The sequence below is a fragment of the Etheostoma spectabile genome, unplaced genomic scaffold, assembly GCF_008692095.1.
Source record: "Etheostoma spectabile isolate EspeVRDwgs_2016 unplaced genomic scaffold, UIUC_Espe_1.0 scaffold00002115, whole genome shotgun sequence".
Taxonomy (NCBI): Eukaryota; Metazoa; Chordata; class Actinopteri; order Perciformes; family Percidae; genus Etheostoma; species Etheostoma spectabile.
In genome coordinates, this window is record NW_022602854.1 from 1 (window position 1) to 24,213 (window position 24,213).

The window sequence follows — 24,213 nt, forward strand, 5'->3', positions numbered from 1 at the left end:
CGTGATCATGGCAACAGCTCAATGGTCTTCATTTACTTAAACTTCAATCTGTAGTTCAGGAGATTATTTTTCCACGCCAGTAGTTTAGAAGCCTGGGTAGCTCAGTCGGTAGAGCATCAGACTTTTAATCTGAGTTTCCAGGTTTCAAGTCCCTGTTCAGATGTAGAGTCCATTTCTTGAACACTTCAATACTGCCATATCGTTTGTGTTCCTTCCATAAGTCTTTAAAAGAATTTGTGGCTGTTTTTCAAGCAGGTTTGCATCATAACATGTTGCTGGTAAGTCTAAATGTACATAGGCAACCTACGTCCATCTTGCTAGCTCCCAATCTCTGTACTCATCTCCCTGCTTGGATAGAAGGTCATCTGGTGCATTTTTCTTGTCACGAGGGCTAAGTGTTGTGGTCTGGTGCATTCCCCAACTGTGTCGTGTCTTCCCTTTCTTCTGTGTGTCTTGTCTGTCTTGCCGTGAGGGCGTTCCAGGGGATCTAGAGGCGTGGCTTTCCATCTACGTTCCGTCATCCACTCAGCTGTTCCTCATCACTCATCACACCCACTGCAATACATAAACCCGGGCTGACCGCCTCTTCAACGCCAGATCATTACATGCACTATTGTGGTAACTGGGCTCCTAGTCATTGCGCCTGTGTTGTTGTTTCTTGTTGTATTCTAGTACTAACTCTGCCTCTCCTTAGATCCATCCGTTGTCCCTCCGAGCTGCCTTCCTCCCTCACGCCAACCACCACCTCTCCCCGGTGTTCGAACCCCTCCGCACTCATTAAACTACCTGAACCTTATCCTGTCTGCGTGCCTTTTGTATCTCTATGGTTCTGGTCTTACTAACCGTAACACTAAGAGTATAGAAGCGGAACAAGAGGGAGAGTTGTTTTTTTGTACCCACCAGCAGTAAAGTTTACTTGTCTGAAGCTGTGTTGTTTTAATTTAGGTTATCAATGTTTTGAAGTGAAAAAGAATACCACAGCTCAAGTCCTCGGTATGGCAAAGCTTTATTGTGGGATATGTATGAAGTGCTGATCTCTATGCTTTGATGGCAAGTCATCTGTGGATTTTTCCTTCCATGGCAACAGCTTAATCTTCTTCATTACTTGCACCTCAATTTATAGTTCAGGAGATTGGTTTTTTCACAGACCTCTGTTTTCGAAGCATGGGTAGCTCAATGTTGGTGGTACGTCTAAATGAACAATGGCCAACCTACATCCATCTTGCTAGCACCAAATCTCTGTGCTGATCTCCCTGCTTGGATGGCAAGTCATCTGGTGGATTTTTCCAGTCACGAGGGCTTTTGATCAAACTACGTATAGTGCTTCCGCATGAGGACACTAAGAGTATAGAAGCGGAACCAGAGGAGAGTTGTTTTATTGTACCCACTAGCAGTAAAGTTTATTTGTCTGTAGCCATTAAATTGCATTAGGTTATCAACGTTTTGAGCGAAAAAGAAAACCACAGCTCAAGTCCCTGGTAGGCAAAAACTTGATTGTGTGATATGTATGAAGTGCTCGCTATTGTTATCTGTCATGCAGGTTTGCAGGATGTTCACAGTCTGCTTGTCGCCATGATGAGTTGTGACTTTGAGCTTTTTACCGTTTGGCCATTTAGCCAATTTTCAACCAGTTTGTGCAATAACATTTGGTGTTCTCAGGCATTGTGCAAATCGTGGTCTACCCTCCTGCTGTCCAGAAGACCGTGATCATGGCAACAGCTTTTTGGTCTTCATTTACTTGCACTTTATTTGTAGTTCAGGAGATTGTTTTTCCCACAGTCCTCTGTTTAGAAGCCTGGGTAGCTCAGTCGGTAGAGCATCAGACTTTTAATCTGAGGGTCCAGGGTTCAAGTCCCTGTTCAGGTGTAGAGTTGCACATTCTGCTAGATGAGTTGTCCATTTGACGTGCTCGTATGGACATGGACAAATTCAGATGCTATCATATCATGTGTGTTCCATGTGCAAGTCTTTAAAAAGAATTGTGACTGTTTTTCAAGCAGGTTTGTATCATAAAAATGTTGCTGGTAAGTCTAAATGAACAATGGGCAACCTACATCCATCTTGCTAGCACCCAAATCTCTGTACTCATCTCCCTGCTTGTATAGTATGTCCAATGACATACCATTTATGGTCTATAACCCTTTTCATTGGTTTGCTACGACTCTTAAATAATTCCTTTCATTGTATCAATCTCAAAATAACCAAAGAATGACGAATTTCACTCATGTGCTTGTGTTAAACCACCTGTCACTGTATTTTTAGCAGCAGTAGTGCTTTTTAGTTTTTCGTGTGAGGGTTGAACTCACGACCTTCAGATTATGAGACTGACGCGCTGCCTACTGCGCCAACAAGGCAACAAAAGACATTGCAATGGTTGGGAAAATCTCTGAAAACTAACAATTTGGTCGTCATCTTAATAAAAACAATGTATGAGACCTATGTTCTCACACAAAGGCTAAGATCAACACTAGATGCTTTGTAATGACCCATGAAAAGGGAGACAAAAGACTGTGTGCAAAGGTTGTATACATGTATGCCTGGTGTATGCATGGATCAGTGTGAGGTGTCAGTGATTTATGCTGGACAGTGTAAAACTAACAAAGGTGAGCGGGAGAGGTGCTTGACTGAGAGACCTCTAGCAATCACAGATGCACAACCAATAATAAAACACTACTGAGTAAATAAGTTCAGAAAATGAAGAACATTGTTCAGAAAGCTTAATGAAGCTTCATTTGACCAAAGCTATTAACCACCTGAACCTGGTAAAAGGTATGAGGTAGTCCTGCATAGCTAGCTAGTGATTTACCTCCTGTAGATGGTGGTCGGCGTGCCAACAGGCTTGGAAATTGCAGATGGTGATTTCAGAGGAGATGTAACAGTTTAAAGTTTAAAGTAACTTAATTTTCTAAATTGTCCGCCTACAGTGCCAACAAGAGCTCTTCTCTAATAATACCGGGTATGCAATAGCTATTCAACTTCGGAAGGTATTGTTTCAGAAACAACAATAGACAGCACCATCTTATCACAACGCCCATGTTTGTGTTCCTTCAAAGTTTGCAAAAACATTCATCTGAACTCGCAAATCAATTGATGAGATTTTGGAGGTCAAAGTTCAATGTCAAGGTGACTGTGTCCTCATGTCTGGCCATCTGATTCTTGTGAATGCAATATCTCTGACGCCTAGAGGAAGCACTTTAAATTTGGCATACATAACGACTGGGAGTTGCGGATGAACTGATTTCAATTTTGGAGGTCAAAGGTCAAGGTTCTGTTTCATTACGTCTCCTGAACTGTATATGTATTTCTCCTGAACTAGTGATGGGGATGCTTTGGTGATGTAAAGCCCCAGAGGCCTAATGGATAGGCACTGGCCTCCTAAGCCAGGGATTGTGGTTCAAGTCCCACCTGGGGTGAATTTTAGCAGATTGGCACAATGGAAGTGTCCTCGGCCTCTGACCCAAGTTCAGGGATTGAAACCATCCTCTGCTAACTCTGATTTCCATGGTGAGACGATATACTGCTGGAAAGTTGATGACAGATGTCCAGGATCCTGTAGTAATGCTGACTTTCCAGTGATGTGGTTCGGCTGTTTAGAGGTTTGATCATATCCATCGGTTGCATGGCTGGGACATCAATACCCCGGTTCTATCACCTGATCGCTGTCTTGTCTTTGTCGTTCGACGACTATTTGGGCTCACACCTTAACACCTAAAATCATGCTGCACCTCAAAGAACTCTCAAGCACTCCAGCTGTGCGTTTGCAGAAGAGCGCCTTGTTTTCTTTTAGCTTGGGAAAAGGCTTTAGCTTATGACAAGGTAAACAGATTGCACCATTGTGCTACTCATTAGAGTGTCCACTTCAGTTATGTATTGAAGCACATCCTTAGAGCTAATGGCCCTCATTTATTAACCTAACGTACGACAGGCTTCACGTGAGATTCATGAAACGTTCGTATCACACCAATCAGAGCGTAAGAATGATCGTACATTGAAATGCAGCGGCTAGAAACGATTGTAATTTAAATATAACGCCCAATACATTCTCAGTTTTGAGCCTCGCCTCTATTATTTATGACATGGCCAGACATAATCCGGCTAAGAAGCGGCACTTTTCAGAGGTGGGGATTTAAAGCCTGACATCCCAGGTGCTCTGGGCAGCCAGATACCACCAGGCCCAGGGGAATATGCCGCCTAAGAAAAATGCAATCCTACCCGATGAGAAGAATAAACATTGTGAAAATAACGAAATATGAATACATTAAACATATACGGGCATTGAACATATTGCTGCAGTCTCGTCTTTGGATGGTATAGGTAGCGCCCATCAGACATGTCATGATATCGTGACATGTTTAATTTACTATATAATAATTTTTGAGACAGGTCCTACTGAAGATCTGTTGGATCAGTCAGGATGGCCGAGCGGTCCAAGGCGCTGCCTCATGTCGCAGTCTCCACTGGAGGTGTGGGTTCAAATCCTACTTCTGACAACTAGTATTTTCATTTAGAACTAATGTCTAAGAGTTGATATTGGGAATAAAGAACTTAGCAGTTCTTTGTATTTAAGAGGACATGAATGTGCATGAGAAACGCAATTCCAAGTGCAGCGTTTTGTGAGCATCTTTATTGTCAACACTGTAAGTTCCTTAGGGGCCCGTAGTGGATGAAATGGTAAAACATTTGGCCCTGGATGCATAGAATTCCTGCCATATTGAGCGACAAAGTTTGGGTGTCCTGAAAAAGGGTCTTGAACTCTATCTCGCCGACCTCTTTTTTTTTACTGTTTCTTGTATGTCACGGCAAGAAGTATTATGCTTTTGAGTCGTTTGTCCATCTCTACATCAGAATCAGAAATAAAAAAAACATCATACATATGCAGTCTCTGTGGCGCAATAGGTCAGCGCAGTCGGCTGTTAACCGAAAGGATGGTGGTTCAAGTCCACCCAGGGACGTTTATTGCTTAAATAACCTGGAGTGAGCCAACTCTGGGATTTATCCTTCTTCAGGAGACCATAGAGCAGCCTGAAGATAACCCAAGGGCCTTATGTCTATCAGAAGATACAGTTCTGGAAACCATGTACATATTAATCTTTACAGTCATCAAAGATGGGAAGTAACGAAGTACAAATACTTGTTAACAAAATAACGAAGTACAAACACTTCATTGCTGTACTCAAGTAGATTTTGCGGATATTTTTACTTTACTCTTTATTTTTTTGGCGACTTTTTACTTTTACTCCTTACATTTTACCACAAATCGGTACTTTCTACTCCCTACATTTTACAAAATTGGCTTGTTACTTTAGTTTTGTACTAAAGGTTGTCTATCAGGTGTGATTTGGAGTCCATGTCGGAGAATAGCGCGGACACGCGCCTCACACCACGAGCAGGCGCGCACGGCACACGGAGACAAAAGTGAGAGAAAAGAAAAGAGACTAGCTGTCTAAAGGATAACCAGTGAGATCGTGTGCGTCTTTGAGAACTGTAAGTCATATAACTTATGTTGTCAGTTCATGTAAGCCTGTTGTTGTATTGGTCTGTAGTTCTGGACGTTTGTTGCTTAAATAACCTGGAGTAAGCCAACTCTACGGTTTATCATTCTGCAGGTGAATATAGAGCAGCCCAAAGATACCCAAGTGGCCTTACCTTTATCTGAAGGTACAGTTCTGAAAACCATGTACTGTACATATTAATCTTTACGGTCATTGGTATGCAGGTCACTTGATGTAATACAAGCAAATACATAAGGCCAGACAGAGACAAAAAGTGAGAGAAAAGAAAAAGAGACTAGCTGTCTAAAGGATAACCAGTTGAGATTGTGTGCGTCTTTGAGAACTGTAAGTCATATAACTGATGTTGTCAGTTCATTTAAACTAATGAGGAACAATTTGACAGATCAAAATCAAGTCCAGGATCTTATTCTTTCAAACATCACACCTGAGTCTCTCAAGTCCTGACCATTCCCTGACCGGGAATCAAACCCGGGCCGCTGCGGTGAGAGCACCGAATCCTAGCCACTAGACCATCAGGGAGTCACATCTTTCAAATTTCTCTTTGTAGATGTGAGTTTTCTTTCACTTACTGGAATGACTCATATTGTTTTAGGCGAGGAATGGCGCCTGGCTAGAGCTTCAGAAGGCAGGACATGACAGATTACACATCTGTCACATAGTCAGTTTGTAGTCTTAAATACCAAGTCTCTTGCTGTTCCTTGACTAGTCGGCCACCCCTGCTTTGCATCGCTCCAGGTATGTAGAAAAAAAATCTGTTATGCACCTTTGCATTGCACTAAAATGTCAAAATTTGGACCTGAATCCAACAATAACATTACTTGACTCTCACATACATTGGTTTTCAGTTAAAAATGTTGGTTAGGGTTTAGTTACTGCTTGAAAAATGAAAAGAATTGTTATTGAGATGGAGGCAGATGAAGTGTTTACGACCAATCAATGATGACAAATGGATACATCCACTGTCGGAAATGGTACTCTTTAAAACGTTAAACTAATGAGGAAGAATTTGACAAATCAACCAAAAAACTTACTCTTTTAAATCTGTATCTGTCAAGTCCTGACCATTCCCTGACCGGAATTGAACCCCGGCCGCGGCGGTGAGGGCGCCAAATCCTAGCCATTAGACCATCAGGGAGTTACATCTATCAAATTTAATTTAACATATTGTTGGTTATATTGTTTTAGGCAAGAAATGGCGCATGGTTAGAGATTTAGAAGGCAGTGGTGCAAAATGCAAAACTGCCTGTTTCGATTTAATTACATGGTAATAATACAAAAACAGAGGTGTAGTGATTACTTGGAAATGCTTCCGGTAGTTTCTGAAATAAAAACCATGAATCAGTGGTGGAAAATGCAAAACTACCTGTTTCTATTTTATGACGTAGTAAGACAGAGGTGTAGTGATTACCTGGAAATGCTTCTGGTAGTTACTGTCAAACAACCATGAATCAGTGGTGGAAAATGCAAAACTGCTTGTTTCAATTTTATTACATGGTAATATTAGAATAACAGAGGTGCAGAGATTAGAGGTGAAGAGATTACCTGGAAATACTTACCATGAAATATGTCTTGTCCTTCACGTACGTAACGCTGTGTAATCTGAACAGCAGCTAAACACCTTCCACCATCAAGCACTGGCGACCGGGTTCCTTGTAACACGTTTATTTGAGTAACAAAAGGGTGAAACTGGGAGAAAACAGTTAATTAGATAGTAATGAGTCACAGATATTAAACAAAGATAATTGTAAAAACAATATAACTACACAACAGACTAGCAAAAATGTAAGATGAAATAAAGAAACACGTAATGTATTGTTATACAGTGTACGTAGTATAACCTATGTTGGGTATCTAAATAAACTAAGATATACTTACATGTGGCATTACCCAAGATAAAAGTGGCAAACTAGCTTACTGAAGTATACCGTCAGTTAGGGCTGAACAATATTGTGTTTTAGCATCGACATCGCGATGTGCGCATGCACGAAAGTCACATTGCAGGACGTTACGATGTTGACGTTAATACTTTTTTGCTGCTTGATAGAAAAGTAACCTTTCACCGTTTCTCCTTACATGATTATTACCATCTGACCGTTCCCCTTTAAGACAGGTAGCCATGTGGGCAACGTGTGGATGTGACGTTAGTCCGACGGGGTTTGGTATGGGAAGTGAGGCTCTCCGTGTGTAGAAAAGTAGCCTACCGTTGGCAACAGCTGCCTCTGACACAGTGATGTCATAGTATTTGATGGGTAGTGAGTGACGCTACAGTAGTTGGGGTTTTATGTTCTTCTCAAATACAAACTAAACCCCCTGATTAATGCAACATAATCACAACGTCTCCCGGCAATTTCCCACCGCAGAAAGCTGCTATCAGCCAAGCTAAAGCTAATATAGTTAGCTTAAAGAAACCAGCAGAAAGCTGCTACCAGCCAGGCTAAAGCTAATATAGTTAGCTTAAAGAAACAAGCAGAAAGCTGCTACCAGCCAGGCTAAAGCTAAAATAGTTAGCTTAAAGAAACAAGCAGAAAGGCGCTACCAGCCAGGCTAAAGCTAAAATAGTTAGCTTAAAGAAACAAGCAGAAAGGCGCTACCAGCCAGGCTAAAGCTAAAATAGTTAGCTTAAAGAAACAAGCAGAAAGCTGCTACCAGCCGGTCTAAAGCTAATATAGTTAGCTTAAAGAAACAAGCAGAAAGCTGCTACCAGCCAGGCTAAAGCTAATACAACTAGCCCAAAGAAACAAGAGGCATGCAGGTCTGGTCAGTTTATCAAACTGACGAGCTGGCCTCGCTAGTCGACCACAACCTTAAATTTAGAGGAAGCAACATGCAGTCACTGTCATTCACGTTAACCTGGATTGATTATTATATGAATACAATGGTGTCATGCTAGTCAACCAGAGTATTTCTACCTGATGTCCTTCTCCAAAATCACTTCAGAAGAGTAATGTTAGTCACAGCGCTTACTTGCTTTGGTGTTTGTAAAGCACTAAAGTTCAACAAAGAATATGAAGGTAAATATGGTGCAAATGTGAGAGCGCGTAGATGTGATGTGAGCACTTAGAGAATATGATTTCAGAGCTTGTAGAAAAAAATTCTGTACTTGTACTTTATTTCATTTTTTTTTTTCACTTCAGTCACTTTTCCACAGCGGCGAGTCTGCACCGTCGACTTTTGCAACACTTCTTGCGATACATTTGGTGCAAAACTAAGTTGTACCTGTGGACTTAGTCTCTGGAGCTCTGAGCCAACAGGATGGGGGGGAGGGGGCAGCAGAGTTTTTATCCCCAGATGAGGGACAACTCTGTCTTATTTTATGTAGCATGAAAGCTAGCATAAGCTTACTAGCATCCAGCCCGCTTCTATAAACTGTAAATACCTTTTAATTATCTCAACACTTTTTAACAGTTAAACTGAAACACTGGAGCTCCAGGTGCTGCAGATGCAGACGGACCGCCGTCAGTGGGGCTCGACCAGCGGGGAAACATCTCTAGAAATCTCCGCTGCCGACCTCAACGGGATCTGATCTCCAGCAAGACACGGAAAGCTCCAGACCCGATAGCAGCGGCGCAACCCCCCATGAGCCCACCGCCAGTGTTGGGGGAATAGCAAGCTAGCGTTAGCAAACTAACCAACCAGCCCGCTTAAAAAAAATGAAAAAGTAATTTAAAAGGCACGCATTATACCCATTGATGGCGGTCCGTTCGTGGCTGCAAGACCTGGAGCTCACCCCATTGTTTGAGTTTGACTGTTAAAAGTGTTGAGATAATTAAAAGGTATTTATTTATAAGCAGGGTTAGTTTTCTAACGCTAGCTTGCTAATCCACCAACACTAGTGGTGAGCGGGTCTGAAGCTATCCATGTCCGTCTGCAGCTGCAGGACCTGGAGCTCACCGCCAGTGTTTCAGTTTGACTGTTAAAAAGTGTTGAGATAATTAAAAAGTATTTGTTTGGAAGCAGGCTGGCTGCTAGTTAGCCAATGCTAGCTTCCATGCTACATAAATAAGCCTGACAGAGCTGTCCCTCACAGAAAAAAAACACAGGTAAAATTAAAAAAACACTACATAAACTTTAGCATAAAATTAGCAGCGGAAGCGTGCTGGGCCCATAACCCAGAGGTTGATGGATCGAAACCATCTTCAACTATTTCCTGTGCTTTGTATCTTCAGTAAGTATATATCCAGTCTGTTAATGTTTAACACAGCAACTGATGTTGCAAGTGTCTGAAGTGAAATGTCTCCACCTGCTGAAGAGTAAACTTAATGGCATGTTGAGATTATTTCACCCATAAAAAAAGAAACTACAATGCTCATACCTTTTATTCCCGCTGTAACACACATAAAACCAGAGTGTAATACAGTAAATATACTACACTACAAGTAATAATACTGTAAATAGAAACCATAAACCAGTACGTTCAAAGTGCTTGTTGTGTTGTTTACCAGTCAGATTACCACAGGAGGTAATATCTGTTGCAGCTCTTTTAAAGACTCTACCATAATACCTGCTGGAGATGCCAGGTCCTCATACATGTAAAGCATGAGCTCTACCACTGAGCTACATCCCCTGAAGATTTTGAAATTCTTTTGACTTTTTTCTGAGATAGACTTAGACTTATCTTTATCAATCCTTTTGGGATGATTCACCGCAAGGAAATTGAAATATGCGGTGGCTTGAAATCAAACCTGGGCAAAATGCTTGCAATGCTATGGCATAAATCATAGTCGAAAAGTAACACACCTGTTGTCTTTCTGCTGGACAATACAACGTTCACTGCAAATCTTGTAAGACAGATTGATAAGAAATACATTGGTGGAGACCGGTGGCTTCCAGTACCTATGAGATAAGACAATATTGATTATGAAGGCACATCTGCGGTTTGGTATACTCTGATGTGTCATTGGTTTGGTACCACTCTTAAAAAACACTGCTCGTTGTCGGCAGGATTCGAACCTGCGCGGGGAGACCCCAATGGATTTCTAGTCCATCGCCTTAACCACTCGGCCACGACAACATAATAAGCCATGCTATGACTGTTTGCAGAAATGTTCATGTAGCACCTCAACACACCATATAATGCCTAAGCTGCACTTGCAAAATAGCAGGGTGTTCAAATACTTATTTCCTCACTGTAAGATTCCTATACATTGTGTATGGTAGCCTTTACAATGTTGTTTATTTCTTTTATTACCACACACACATTCATAGCAGAGCTGCCCCCCCATGTTTATACTGATGATTGATTGTAATAAAACAGTAACAGAGAGTTGTCTCCGTCTGTGTTTTAACAGACACACCTGGGCCGAAGTTGGAAACCAGAATTAGCTTTAAATCCATTTCTAATCTAGTCCTCACTAAATTTCAAATAATTTCCCTGGAGTTACCATTACAAAATTTAATCTAATTAAATTGGAACATACACAGACTTCTCACAAAATCACACTTGAATTCATATCTTGCTACTCGGTCAGAATCTTATTAACCTGGAGTCCCAGTCTCTGTCAATATAAATAGGCTATATGTTTATATATGTTTTAGGCCTATTGACAGACGGCCATTTAAAATGTAGGCAATGGCATATAAAGAATAAAGAATAAAGAGTCTTTTCTCCATGTCCACTGTAGTTTCTCAGTGTGCTTTCTAGTAACATGTGTCTGGTCCAGGGAGCTTTGTCATTCATAAGGCTACTTTTACTTTTATATTTTAATTATATTGCTAAGCCTGTACTTTGGTACTTTTACTTGAGTAAAGAAGTTAAATCAGTACTTCTACTTTTACCAGAGTATTTGTTAACACAATTATCTGTTCTTCTACTTGAGCACGGGCAGTGAGTACTTTTGCCATCTCTGACGACCTCTGTATTGTTCTGTTTAGAGTATGTATATATTGTGTGTATGGACTAGTCCATTTAGTTAACAAACCCTTGCAACACTTTTAAAGGTTCCATGGTGTAATGGTTAGCACTCTGGACTTTGAATCCAGCGATCTGAGTTCAAGGAGGGGCGGCTGTGGCTCAGTGGTAGAGCGGTTGCCTGCCAATCGGAAGGTTGGTGGTTCGATCCCTGCCCCTGCAGCCGAAGTGTCCTTGGGCAAGACACTGAACCCCGAGTTGCCCCCGGTGCTGCGCATCGGAGTGTGAATGTGTATGAATGTTTATCTGATGAGCAGGTGGCACCTTGTACGGCAGCCCCGGCCACAGTGTATGAATGTGTGTGAATGGTAAATGGTTCCTGTAGATGTAAAAGCGCTTTGAGCAGTTGTTAAGACTGGAAAAGCGCTATATAAATACAGCACATTTACATTCAAATCTCGGTGCAACCTGATTTTTAAGCCACACCACAGGTAAAAAAAGATCAACCTTTCAACTTTCCACATCTAGTTTACAGTAAGCTTACAGGTTTAACTGTGTAATATTCACACTGGCAGTGAGAACCACTGTAGAAAGTATTATCTTGGTCAATGTTGTTTTCAATGTCTTGTGGTTTATGTTCTGTGTATTTGAAAGTTTGAAAGTTCAGTTGATTATATGTAACAGATAAGTTTCTGTCCAAGTTTGCCATGATCATTGTGTTTGATACGTCCAATTCAGTTTGTATGCAGTTACCTTATGTAGGCCTATGTTGCTCTTGATTCATTCCTTCTTCAAACTTATCCAGCTCGGTGATGTCCCTGATGAGAATCACTTCAATCTCTTTTGCTGCCTCAGGCGTCAACCCGTGAAGTTTGATGTATATTTTACAATTTCTTGCCCATGTTGCCTGGATCTTGTTTTGTTTTCTGAGTATGAGTGCTTTCTTGGCAATATCAGCATTTTTCTTGGTGAGGTGTTTGTTGATGTAAACTTAAATGCCTTTTAATTTCCTTCCTTGTCTGAGAAGTGCGGACTTTTTCTTTCTGTTGGTGAACCGGATTATTACCAATGGAGTGGCCGTTTGTTTTTGCTCGGAAGAGTATGACAATCCTCAATGTCCCCGCTATCAACATAAATGCCTTTGCTGTCCAAAAAGCAAATCACCTGTTGTTCCAGCGTCTCTTCTCCTCCTCGAGAGCTTCCCTCAGCCTAGCAGTGGTGTATCCAGCGTCTGCGGCCACCCTGGCATGGTTCCGTTGTTTGGTTCTCAGGCCGCTGATAATCACATTGCATTGCTCGAGGTCAGCAACTCAAGTTTCAGAAAAGCAATCTTCTCCACGTTTTGCCCGTTTAGCGTTTGTATTTTACTCATCAGATCCATGATTTTTCTTCTGTTGCACTGCACTGCAACAGAAGAAATCCGCCGACAAGAAGTCCAGAGATTTCTTTATCTCCTCAACCTCATCGGGTAGGATTGCATTTTTCTTAGGTGGCATATTCTCCTGGGCCTGGTGGTAGCCGGCTGCTCCTGGTCCTGGTGGTAGCTGGCTGCACCAGAGCACCTGAGATGTCAGGGTTTGCAATCTCCACCTCTGAAAAATGCCTCTTCTTAGCCGGATTACGTCTGTCCATGTTGTAAGATGTCCAAGATGGCGGCGCGAGTACATCGCGAGGCTCGCGGTCTCTCCAGATTCTGCAATTTTGCGTATTTTTCTTCCTCATTTCGGGTCTGTTCGTGCAGAACAGTTGTGCCTTTACATCGTACAACCGACGTGAGCTTTTGGACATTGGTTCGCAAATTTCCGACAGTTTTACGGACAATCTTCGACTCCTTCCTGAGATCGCCAGAAGACCCGAGGCTACGCACTCTGCCCGGCCGGGCGGAAGTGCTCGCAGGCGGCGTCGAGATCGTAAACAAAGGCGGGGGAAGCGCGGAGGACTAAGAGCTAAGCTAAAGCTAACACCACACCGGCTCTCTTTACCCAGCATTTTCCTTGCCAATGTACGGTCGCTGATGAACAAAATGGAGGAGATCCGACTCAGCATTACACACAGTAAGAGACTTTTGAACTGTAATGTCATAATCTTCACGGAAACATGGTTAAACAGCGGAATACCGGACAATGCTTTCGAGCTAGCGGGACTTCACACATTCCGGGCGGATAGAACACTAGATGGCTCCGGCAAGACCAGAGGTGGTGGTCTGTGCATTTACATTAACAAAGCTTGGTGCACAAACTCTGCTATTGTTGGGAGACATTGTTCAGCTAACCTTGAGTTTCTCATGGTTAAATGTAGACCGTTCTATCTACCACGGGAGTTCACTTGTACGATTATCACTGCAGCCTATATTCCCCCGGACGCTGACGCCAAGTTTGCTATGAAAGAACTTCACGCAGCCATTAGTAAACAACAGACCGTTCACCCGGAAGCTGCGTTTATTGTCGCTGGTGATTTTAATCATTCAAACTTGAAGTCAGTGCTACCAAAATTTCACCAGCATGTTTCTTGTCACACCAGAGGAAACAAAACTTTAGACCATGTTTACACAAACATGGCTGGAGCCTACATCGCGACACCCCTCCCCCACCTGGGACAGTCAGATCACCTTTCTTTGTTCCTCACCCCAAATATGCACCTCTCATCAACCGCGTGAAGCCATCAGTGAAGACCATCAAGGTGTGGCCTGCAGGAGCAGATTCATCACTTCAGGAAAGGTTTCTACACACAGACTGGAGTACGTTTGCTACTCAAGCCACCAGTGGCTCTCACACGGACATTGACTGCTACACCTCCTCTGTACTGGATTATATTAACACCACCATAGACACTGTTACAACCCAGAAGCAGATCACCACATACCCAAATCAGAAGCCATGGATGAACAGGAAAGTGCGACTCCTATTGAAGACACGCAATACTGCCTTCAGATCAGGAGACGCACAGGCCTATAGCACATCCAGGGCAAATCTGAAAAGGGGCATCAAAGAGGCCAAGCACTGCTACAAGCTGAAGATAGAGGGACACTTCTCCAACGCTGATCCTCGACGCATGTGGCAGGGCATTCAGGCCATCAGTGACTATAAACCCACTCACTCCACCCCCGTAGCCACTGATGTCAACTTCCTGAACGAGCTTAATGACTTTTATGCTCGCTTTGAAAGAGACAACAGAGAAACTGCCACCAAGCTCAAACCCTCAGCTGACCACCCCCCCATCACACTCTCCTCCACAGATGTCTGCAAGGCACTGAGCAGGATCAGCACGCACAAGGCTGCTGGACCGGATAACATCCCTGGACGCGTACTCAGGGCATGTGCGGAGCAGCTCGCTGGAGTTTTTACAGACATCTTCAACCTGTCTCTTGCCCAAGCTGCTGTACCAACATGCTTTAAATGCACGTCCATTGTGCCAGTGCCAAAACACTCCAGCCCGAAGTGCCTTAACGACTACCGCCCTGTAGCACTCACACCCATCGTAATGAAGTGCTTTGAGCGGCTGGTCCTGGCACACCTAAAGGACTCGCTACCATCAACATTGGACTCACACCAGTTCGCCTACCGTAGCAATAGGAGCACAGAGGATGCGGTTTCCATGGCACTGCACTCTGTGCTCACACATCTGGACAATAAGAACACTTATGCACGAATACTGTTTGTTGACTTCAGCTCAGCATTCAACACTGTCATCCCGGCTAAGTTAATAGCCAAACTTGGAGACCTGGGCATCAACACCTCCACGTGCAATTGGATTTTGGACTTTCTTACCAACAGACCCCAGAATGTTCGATCAGGCTCCAACTGCTCCACGTCCATCACACTCAACACTGGTGTACCACAGGGCTGTGTGCTGAGCCCGTTTCTCTACTCCCTCTTCACCTCCGACTGCAAGCCTGTGTACGAATCTAATTCCATCATCAAGTTTGCGGACGACACTACGGTGATTGGTCTCATCAGCAACAACGATGAGACTGCCTACAGGGAAGAGATCCAGCACCTGGCCACATGGTGCACTGAAAATAACCAGCTCCTCAACACCACCAAAACCAAGGAGCTCATCGTGGACTTCAGAAAGGAGCCAAGAGGCACGCACGACACCATCCACATCGATGGAATGGCTGTTGAGCGTGTCTCCAGTTTCAAGTTTCTGGGGATCCACATCTCGGCGGACATGTCCTGGTCAACCAACACCTCCTGCCAGGTCAAGAAGGCTCACCAGCGCCTCTTCTTCCTGAGGACACTGAGGAAGAATCAGCTTTCTTCAACTATCCTGGTGAACTTCTATCGCTGTGCAATAGAAAGCATCCTGACAAACTGTGCAACAGTGTGGTATGGGAGCTGTTCTGTTGCAGAGCGCAAGGCACTGCAGCGGGTGGTGAAAACCGCCCAGCGCATCACCGGGACTCCACTGCCCGCCATCGAGCACATCCAGAGGAAACGCTGTCTGCATCGAGCTCGCAGCATCCTGAAGGACTCCTCTCACCCAGCCCACAGACTGTTTTCTCTCCTGCCCTCCGGCAGGCGTTTCAGGGTCCTCCGGACCAGGACCAGCAGACTAAAGAACAGTTTTTTCCCCAGAGCTGTCTCTTTATTGAACTCTAATCCTCATTGATCCCACTCCCCTCATATACTGACAGACTCTCCTCTCCCTCCTCACACCTGCCTCCATTTTGTTATCTGCAATATTATAATGTTCATCTGCACTGCTGACTGTTACTATAGTAACGACTGTTTACATCTGCATCTTTTGCACTACTTACCTTTTTGCACTACTTACATTTCATTTGCACTGCTGACTGTTTATTTATTTACAGTACCAATTGTTTACATTTACATCCGCACTACCGTACTTTAACTGTAATATGCAATTACTTTCCACCGCACTTTAATTCGGATAGTTTCTGCCCAAACTTTACCTTATTTCATTAGTATATTATGCTGTTTGCACATATCTGTAAAAAATTTGCAATTATAGTAATATCCACCAAATTCCTAGCTGTAAATCTTGCTCACAATACCTGTTATCTATATTTTGTATTCATAGGACAAACCCATCTGTAAAACTCTGTTTATAATAGTATTCTTTTCTATATTTATTCATTACATATCCATGTCTTGCACTTACGGAACCATTGTATATCCTGCACTTACTGCTATTGCACTTCTGGTTAGACCCAAACTGCATTTCGTTGCCTTGTACCTGTACATGTGTAATGACAATAAAGTTGAATCTAATCTAATCTAATCTAAATAGTAGCGGCGATGCCTCAAAACCAAGAATATAATGGGGTGTGATAATTTTAATTATGATTGTTTCCAGCTGCTGCATTTATCAATGTACGATCATTCTTACGCTCTGATTGGTGTGATACAACGTTTCATGAATCTCACGTAAAGCCTGTCGTACGTTAGGTTAATAAATGAGGGCCATTAGCTCTAAGGATGTGCTTCAATACATAACTGAAGTGGACACACTAATGAGTAGCACTATGGATCAATTTGTTTACCTTGTCAAGCTAAAGCCTTTTTCTAAGCTAAAAGAAAACAAGGCGCTCTTCTGCAAAAGCACAGCTGGGAGTGCTTGAGAGCACTTTTGAGGTGCAATGTGATTTTCGGCTGAGATGCTTCGGGTGCGTTTAGGTGTGAGCCCAAATAGTTGTTGAACGACAAAGACAAGACAGCGGTCAGGCGGTGGAACCAGGGTATTGATGTCCCGTCCATGCAACCGATGGATATGATTAAAACCTGTAAACAGCCCAACCACTTACCAATCACATCACTGGAAAGACAGCATTACTACAGGGTCCTGACAGGGTAGTGGATGTCAATTTTTTAAAATGGACAGAAAACTGCCAGAACGCGATTTGCTACTTTTCATGGGCTGTCAACAACTTTTCCAGCAGTTATAACATGATTCATCTCACCATGGAAATCATAATCTCTTGATTCATCTCCCTTTCAGAGTTTCTACCATTGTGTCACCAGCAAAACAGAGCTAGCAGAGGATGATTTTGAACTATCTACCTCTAGGTTGTGGGCCCAGCACACTTCCGCTGCACCACTCTGCTGAAAACCACCCCAGGTGGGACTTGAACCCACAATCCCTGGCTTAGGAGGCCAGTGCCTTATCCATTAGGCCACTGGGGCTTTACATCACCCAAACTCAACAGTTCAGGAGAAATACATATACAGTTCTGGAGACATAATGAAACAGTAACCTTGACCTCTAGATTTTGAAGTGCTTCCCTCTAGGCGTCCAGAGATATTGCATTCACAAGAATTGGATGGACAGACATGAGGACACAGTCACCTTGATAATGGACCTTTGACCTCCAAAATCTCATCAATTGATTTGCGAGTTCATGTGAATGTTTTTGCAAACTTTGAAGGAACACAAACATGGGCGTTGTGATAAGATGGTGCTGTCTATCGTTGTTTCTGAGATCAACAATACCTTCTAAAGTTGAATAGCTATTGCGTACCCGGTAATATTAGAGTAGAGCTCTCGTTGGCACTGTAGGTGGACAATTTAGAAAATTAAGTTACTTTACATTTAAAACTGTTACATCTCCTCTGAATCACCAACTGCAAATTTCCAAGCCTCATTGGCACGCCGACCACCATCTTCAGAAGGTAAATCACTGGCTAGCTATGCATGAGTACCTCATACCTTTTACCAGGTTCAGGTGGTTAATAGCTTTGGTCATATGAAAATTCATTAAGTTTTTTGAACAATGTTCTTCATTTTCTGAACACATTCACTCAGTAGTGTTTTATTATTGGTTGTACATCTGTGATTGTCCTAGAGGTGCTCTCAGTCCAGCACCTCTCCCGCTCATCTTTGTTAGTTTTACTCTGTCCAGCATAAATCGCTGACACCATACCTCACACTCATCCATGCATATACATTCACCACTGACTAAACTGACTACCACCATCATTTAATTATCATTTCTTTTGTTGTCGTCATATTCTCGCATTTCCTTCAACCTTTGCACACGGTCTTTTGTCCTGGCCTTTTCATGGGGTCATGACAAAGCATCTAGGGTCAATTTTAGCCTTTGTGTGAGTACATAGGTTTCCAGAAACATTGTTTTTATTGAGATTAAAGACCAAATTGTTAGTTTTTATGAAATTTTCCCAACCATTGCAATGCCTTTCATAGCCTCGTTGGCGCAGTAGGCAGCGCGTCAGTCTCATAATCTGAAGGTCGTGAGTTCAACCCTCACACGGGGCAGGTCTTTTAAAAACAAGAAAAACACAACTAATGCGGAAACAGTGACATTCAGGTGGTTGAACACTGGTACTAGAACATAAATGGAATTTGTCATTCTTTGGTTATTTCTGAGATTGATACAATGAAAGGAATTTTTTAAGAGTGTTAGCAAACCAATGAAAAGGGTTATAGAACATATGTGTTATTGTCCTTAGACATACTATCCAAGCAGGGAGATCAGCACAGAGATTTGGGTGCTAGCAAGATGGATGTAGGTTGCCCATTGTTCATTTAGACTTACCAGCAACATTGTTATGATACAAACATGCTTGAAAAACAGCAACAATTCTGTTTAAAGACTTGTGCATGGAACACAAATGATATGGCAGTGTCTGAAGTGTTCAGGCATGTCAAATGGACAACTCATCTAGCAGAATGTGAAACTTTACACATGAACAGGGACTTGAACACTGGACCCTCAGATTAAAAGTCTGATGCTCTACCGACTGAGCTACCCAGGCTTCTAAAGCAGCTGGCTGTGGAAAAAACAATCTGCTGAACTACAAATTAAAGTAAATGAAGACCATTAAGCTGTTGCCATGATCACGGTCTTCTGGACAGCAGGAGGGTAGACCATAATTTTCACAATGCCTGAGAACACCAAATGTTATTGCACAAACTGGTTGAAAATTGGCTAAATTGACCAAAACGGTTAAAAAGCTCAAAGTCACAACTCATCATGGCCACTAGCAGACTGTGAACATCCTGCAAACCTGCATGACAGATGACGTTAGCGAGCACTTCATACATATCACACAATCAAGCTGTTGCCTTATCAGGGACTTGAGCTGTGGTATTCTTTTTCGCTGAAAACGTTGATAACCTATTGCAATTTGTGGACAAATAAACTTTATTGCTGGTGAAAACGATAAAACAACTCTCCCTCTTGATCCGCTTCCTCTTGACGGGAAAATCCACCAGATGACTTGCCATCCAAGCAGGGAGATCAGCACAGAGATTTGGGTGCTAGCAAGATTGATGTAGGTTGGCCATTGTTCATTTAGAGATAGCACCCGCATTGTTATGATGCAAACCTGCATGAAAAACAGCCACAATTCTTTTTAACCCTTGTGTTGTCTTCCCATCGACCATCATCTTTTTGTGCTTTTTTTCAATGTTTCTGCTGTTTTTTTCTACACTTTTTTTTTTTTTTATTCATAGCCAATAAACCTAGGTTTTATGACCTTATACAAAAACAATTAATTTCTCTTTTTTTTCAGCACTTACTGTATCTTTTTTGTCACTTTTTCCGAGGTTTTGGGCACTTTTTTTACAATGCCATACAATTCAATAAAATCAAAATTCAATTCACTGAAAGTAATCATACATTTTTACCTGAATAACATTCATCCATGTTATTTTAAGGCAATATTGTTGAAAGAAAGCCAAGTTCCTGATATTAAAAATAAAAAACGGGTCAAATTTGACCCGAGGACAACACAAGGGTTAAAGACTTGTGCATGTTACATGATACAACAGTGTCTGAAAGTGTTCAGAATTGCCAAAGTGTACAACTCATCCAGCTCATCCAGAACTTGGCCAATTTTGCTCAATTTGGCCTTAATTGTTTCTGGACATCTGTTCTTTTTAAACAGTTAAAAAGCAGGCCGGTTAGCTCAGATTGTTTGAGTGTGGTGCTAAAAATGCTAAGCACCGCCAGACACTTTAGGGGTACTAAAATCGCCAAACCCTACGCCCAAGAGCATCTGTATCCACCTTTTTTATGCACAAATTTGCCATTAGCGCAAAACAAGTCTCAATCTCTATAGCTCTGCTTTCCACGTCTTTTGTAGCAAGGCCAAAAACATACAGTTGTAAGGTTGTCTGCTCAGTAAGTGCAAATATGAGTCACAGGTAACTGATGTGCCTAGCATTCAATCTATTTCCTTCAACAAAAGCTAACTGGCCACCTAATTAGTCTGCCTTTCTTACAAATGTTACCTCGCTCCTGAATTTCAGATAAACCGTGACAATTCAGATTTGGAAATATTCCTTTTTTTTTTTGTAACCATGTGGCCTAATGGACAAGGCGTCTGACTTTGGATCAGAAGATTGAGGGTTCGAGTCCTTTTGTGGTTAGAAACTCCAATCCACCTCCACAAACCATACACAACCAGGTAGCCCATCCATAGCTGGCCCAATTTTGCTTGATTTCGCCTGGTTTGTTTCCGGAAATCTTTCTTTTTCAAACACTTAAAAAACAGGCCAGTTATCTCAGATGGTTTGAGTGTGGTGCTAATAATGCTAAGCACCTGCAGACACTTTAGGGGTAATAAAATCACCAAACCCTACACTCAAGATCACCTGTATCCACCTTTTGTTTGCACAAATAGGCCATTTACGCAAGTGAAGAAGTTCTTGTATCTCAAAGGCATATGAGGTTGCATACAGATGGAGAGAAGGAGGAGGAGAGAGGTACCTAGTGCATCATGGGAAGTCCACCGGTAGTCTAGGCCTATAGCAGCACAACTAAGGGATGGTTCAGGACTCACCCAAGCCAGCCCTACCTATAGGATTTATCAAAGAGGAAAGTCTTAAGCCTACTCTTACATGTGGAGATGGTGTCTGCCTCCTGAACCCAAACTGGAACCTGGTTCCACAGGAGAGGAACACTCTGGCTCCCATTCTACTTTTGGAAAACTTCTTCTTGACTTGCCTTTTCCCACATCCTCTGAATGCTTAGCTAACTAAATGACTTAAGTTGGCCAATAATTGTTGCTTTTTCATCTTCGTTGTGATTATTGTCACCTGTGCCTTCAATATCATATCATATCAATTTTATGTGGATATTATGAAAGAAACTGTCAAGCAAACACTTGCAACCCTTTTAGAGGTTCCATGGTGTAATGGTTAGCACTTTGGACTCTGAATCCAGCGATCTGAGTGCAAATCTCGGTGGAATGTGTTTTAAGCCACAGTATAGGTGAAAAAAATCAACCTTTCAACTTTCCACATTTAGTTTAAAGTGAGCTTACAGGTTTAATGTCCTTCGCCATTTAAACTGAAAACAGTACATTGGTGGAGGCATGTTGAGGAGTCACCTGGTTGAAGCTTGAAGAAGCTCCACATTTGACAGTATTGACTGGAAGTGATAGGCTTTGAGTTACATGGGGGATACACACTTTGCATTGAGTCTCGTAATCACCATAAAAAGTAGGTATCACTGAAATTTGAACTTGTGTTGCTGCAGTCAGAGTTTACAGTGCTCATCCTGAATAGGTCAGTATAGCGCATCAGAATTGCTTGTTGAATGGTCTATTAGCCTTGGAACCCCACTTTCCCCACAGCTTTCAATTGTCAGATATGGGTGGGGGAGTGGGCACTGTGTCCAACCCTTTCTGTGTAAAAAAACCAACTAAAGTAGTCTCTTGGATGAGAGACAAAACTTCTGCGGAGGACCTTTCACCAAGTCCAGTTGCCCTTCAAGGTTCAAGAAGTCTTTATTATCCCCGGGGGGCAATTTGTTGTGCAGCACCATGTAACATTAATAACACACAGGTTATACAAGAACACAGCCATACATCTAGAAATAAAATAAATACGTACTACACGGAAGTCCATACCTCACATTGACTTATTAAAAAAGCCTATAGCAGCAGGGACAAAAGAGTTTTTGTGTCTGTTTGTCCTTGTCCAGACGGCAACAAGATGAAGCAGCTGTTCAGGGGGTGACTAGGGTCGGCCAGGACTTATTGGGCCTTCTTGAGGGACCTTGTCTCATATACAGAGTTTAAGTCAGTCAGAGGGTTGTGAGAATTCTCGCCACGCACCTTAACTATACATTGCAGCCTGTTCTTGTTTTTAAGCGTTGGGGCAACGTTAATAAAAACTGACAGTCATGTAACCTTGGTTGAAGCTAATATTTCGTTGACTAATTATGCTTTTGACAGATTTGTAGACCCATGGTATATTATTTGGACATATGGAGATAGATTTACGAGGGATGACTAAGTCCTCACAGAAGGGGATGTATGCAGAAACAGTCTCTTTGAGCTCATCAATGTCCTTACATTTGTTTTTGAATAGATCCCAGTCAGTGCAGCAGTAGCATTCATGTAGACACTGGATTGATTCATCTGACCAAACCGGAACTAACTTTTGTTTCGGCTTGTTTCTCTTCAGGGCCGGTTTGTTAGACGGAACCAAATGAACAGAGTTGTGGTCAGACATGCCGAGTAGAGCTCTGAGGTAGGACTTATAAGCATCTTTGATGGATCCATAACAGTTTGCCATGTTCTTTACATTTAAGAGAACATGAATGTGCGCAAGAAACGCAAATGCAAGTACAGTGTTTTGTGAGCATTTTTATTGTAAACAGATGTAAAGTTACCATGTGTTTGTACACAGTAGACATATCTACTGCTGGATTCCCTGTCTGTGGCAAGTCCTTCAAAACCTGTTCTTGACTCGCTTTTTCCCACATCCTCTGAACGCTTAGCTAACTAAATGACTTAAGTTGGCCAATAATTGTTGCTTTTTCATCTTCATTGTGATTGTTGTGTGCCTTTAATATCACACATGTGAATATTATGAAAGAAATTGACAAGCAAACCCTTGCAAAATTTTTGCAGGTTCCATGGTGTAATGGTTAGCACTCTGGACTCTGAATCCAGGGTTATGAGTTCAAATCCCAGTGGAGCTTGCTTTTAAGTTGCATGTATGGATTAGCTTAAGTGTAATGTCTTGTTTGTGTTGTAGTATCTATAGAGATTTGTGGTGTAGTATGGAACCATTCTCTTGTCTTTTATGTATTATGAAACTTATTGCCGCCTGTCTTGGCAGGACTCCCTGGAAGAAGAGTTACTGTAGCTCAATGGGATTGTTCCTGGTTAAATAAAGGTTTAATAAAAATAAAACGAATCTGTAATATGTCCAAACATTCCTCTCTTCATTACCGACATACTGGAAGTCGGCCATGTTTAATTGGATGCTCTCCAGTTATTGCTGTTTGGTAGATTAACATTATATTTTCCTACTTTGGGGACTTTTCATTTCATATTCTTTGTCTGATATTTTCTATTCCCTGTTTGTATTTTCTGTGACTGCATGTGGTTTTAAATCTGTTGGAGTTTCTTCAGACTAAAGCAAAGACACTGATGATGTCATCCAAAAGAAACATAAAGGACAGCAAACTGTTTCCAGAGGACACTAAAGAATGACGGACCAGCAGGAAACCGAGCAGCTCAAATAGCAAACAGCTGATTTATTCATCTGACTCGTAGAATAACGCCAATGATTGACTCGTTTTAAATGTCTGGGAATCTGGAACAGCTCCATGCTGACTACCTGAAATAAAACAAGGCCACATGCTGATTATTGGGGACTTGATTTGATGGATTTATTCTTCCTGTTGTGTCTCTGTTTAAACTCCTAATTTAAAGGTAAAGTCAGGGTCCACTAAAGGTTGTGTTGTTGTTGCTGACAGACTCAGATCATTATTCTAAGTGTGTGACAACATTATGGGATGGATCCCTGCAGAGATAGACCTGTTAGTTAAAGAGGAACATCCTTTTAGTTTAGATCCTTTAGTTTCCAACCAGACCAGATCGGTGATTGTAGGAACAGTGGAAAGATGAA

The 24,213-nt window shown here is 42.2% G+C and overlaps 5 non-coding genes across 5 annotated transcripts; 3 read left to right on the forward strand and 2 right to left on the reverse strand.

The window, feature by feature from the left end:
• The first annotated feature begins 1,793 nt into the window (after positions 1-1,793).
• trnak-uuu (transfer RNA lysine (anticodon UUU)) lies at positions 1,794-1,866 on the forward strand. The gene has a single exon. It is a non-coding gene; the product is annotated as a tRNA-Lys (tRNA).
• A 3,012-nt stretch (positions 1,867-4,878) lies between these two features.
• On the forward strand, positions 4,879-4,952 carry trnan-guu (transfer RNA asparagine (anticodon GUU)). The gene has a single exon. It is a non-coding gene; the product is annotated as a tRNA-Asn (tRNA).
• A 5,490-nt stretch (positions 4,953-10,442) lies between these two features.
• trnas-aga (transfer RNA serine (anticodon AGA)) lies at positions 10,443-10,524 on the reverse strand. The gene has a single exon. It is a non-coding gene; the product is annotated as a tRNA-Ser (tRNA).
• Positions 10,525-17,434: 6,910 nt separating this feature from the next.
• On the reverse strand, positions 17,435-17,507 carry trnar-ccu (transfer RNA arginine (anticodon CCU)). The gene has a single exon. It is a non-coding gene; the product is annotated as a tRNA-Arg (tRNA).
• Positions 17,508-18,524: 1,017 nt separating this feature from the next.
• On the forward strand, positions 18,525-18,597 carry trnam-cau (transfer RNA methionine (anticodon CAU)). Its single transcript has one exon. It is a non-coding gene; the product is annotated as a tRNA-Met (tRNA).
• Positions 18,598-24,213: the final 5,616 nt, after the last annotated feature.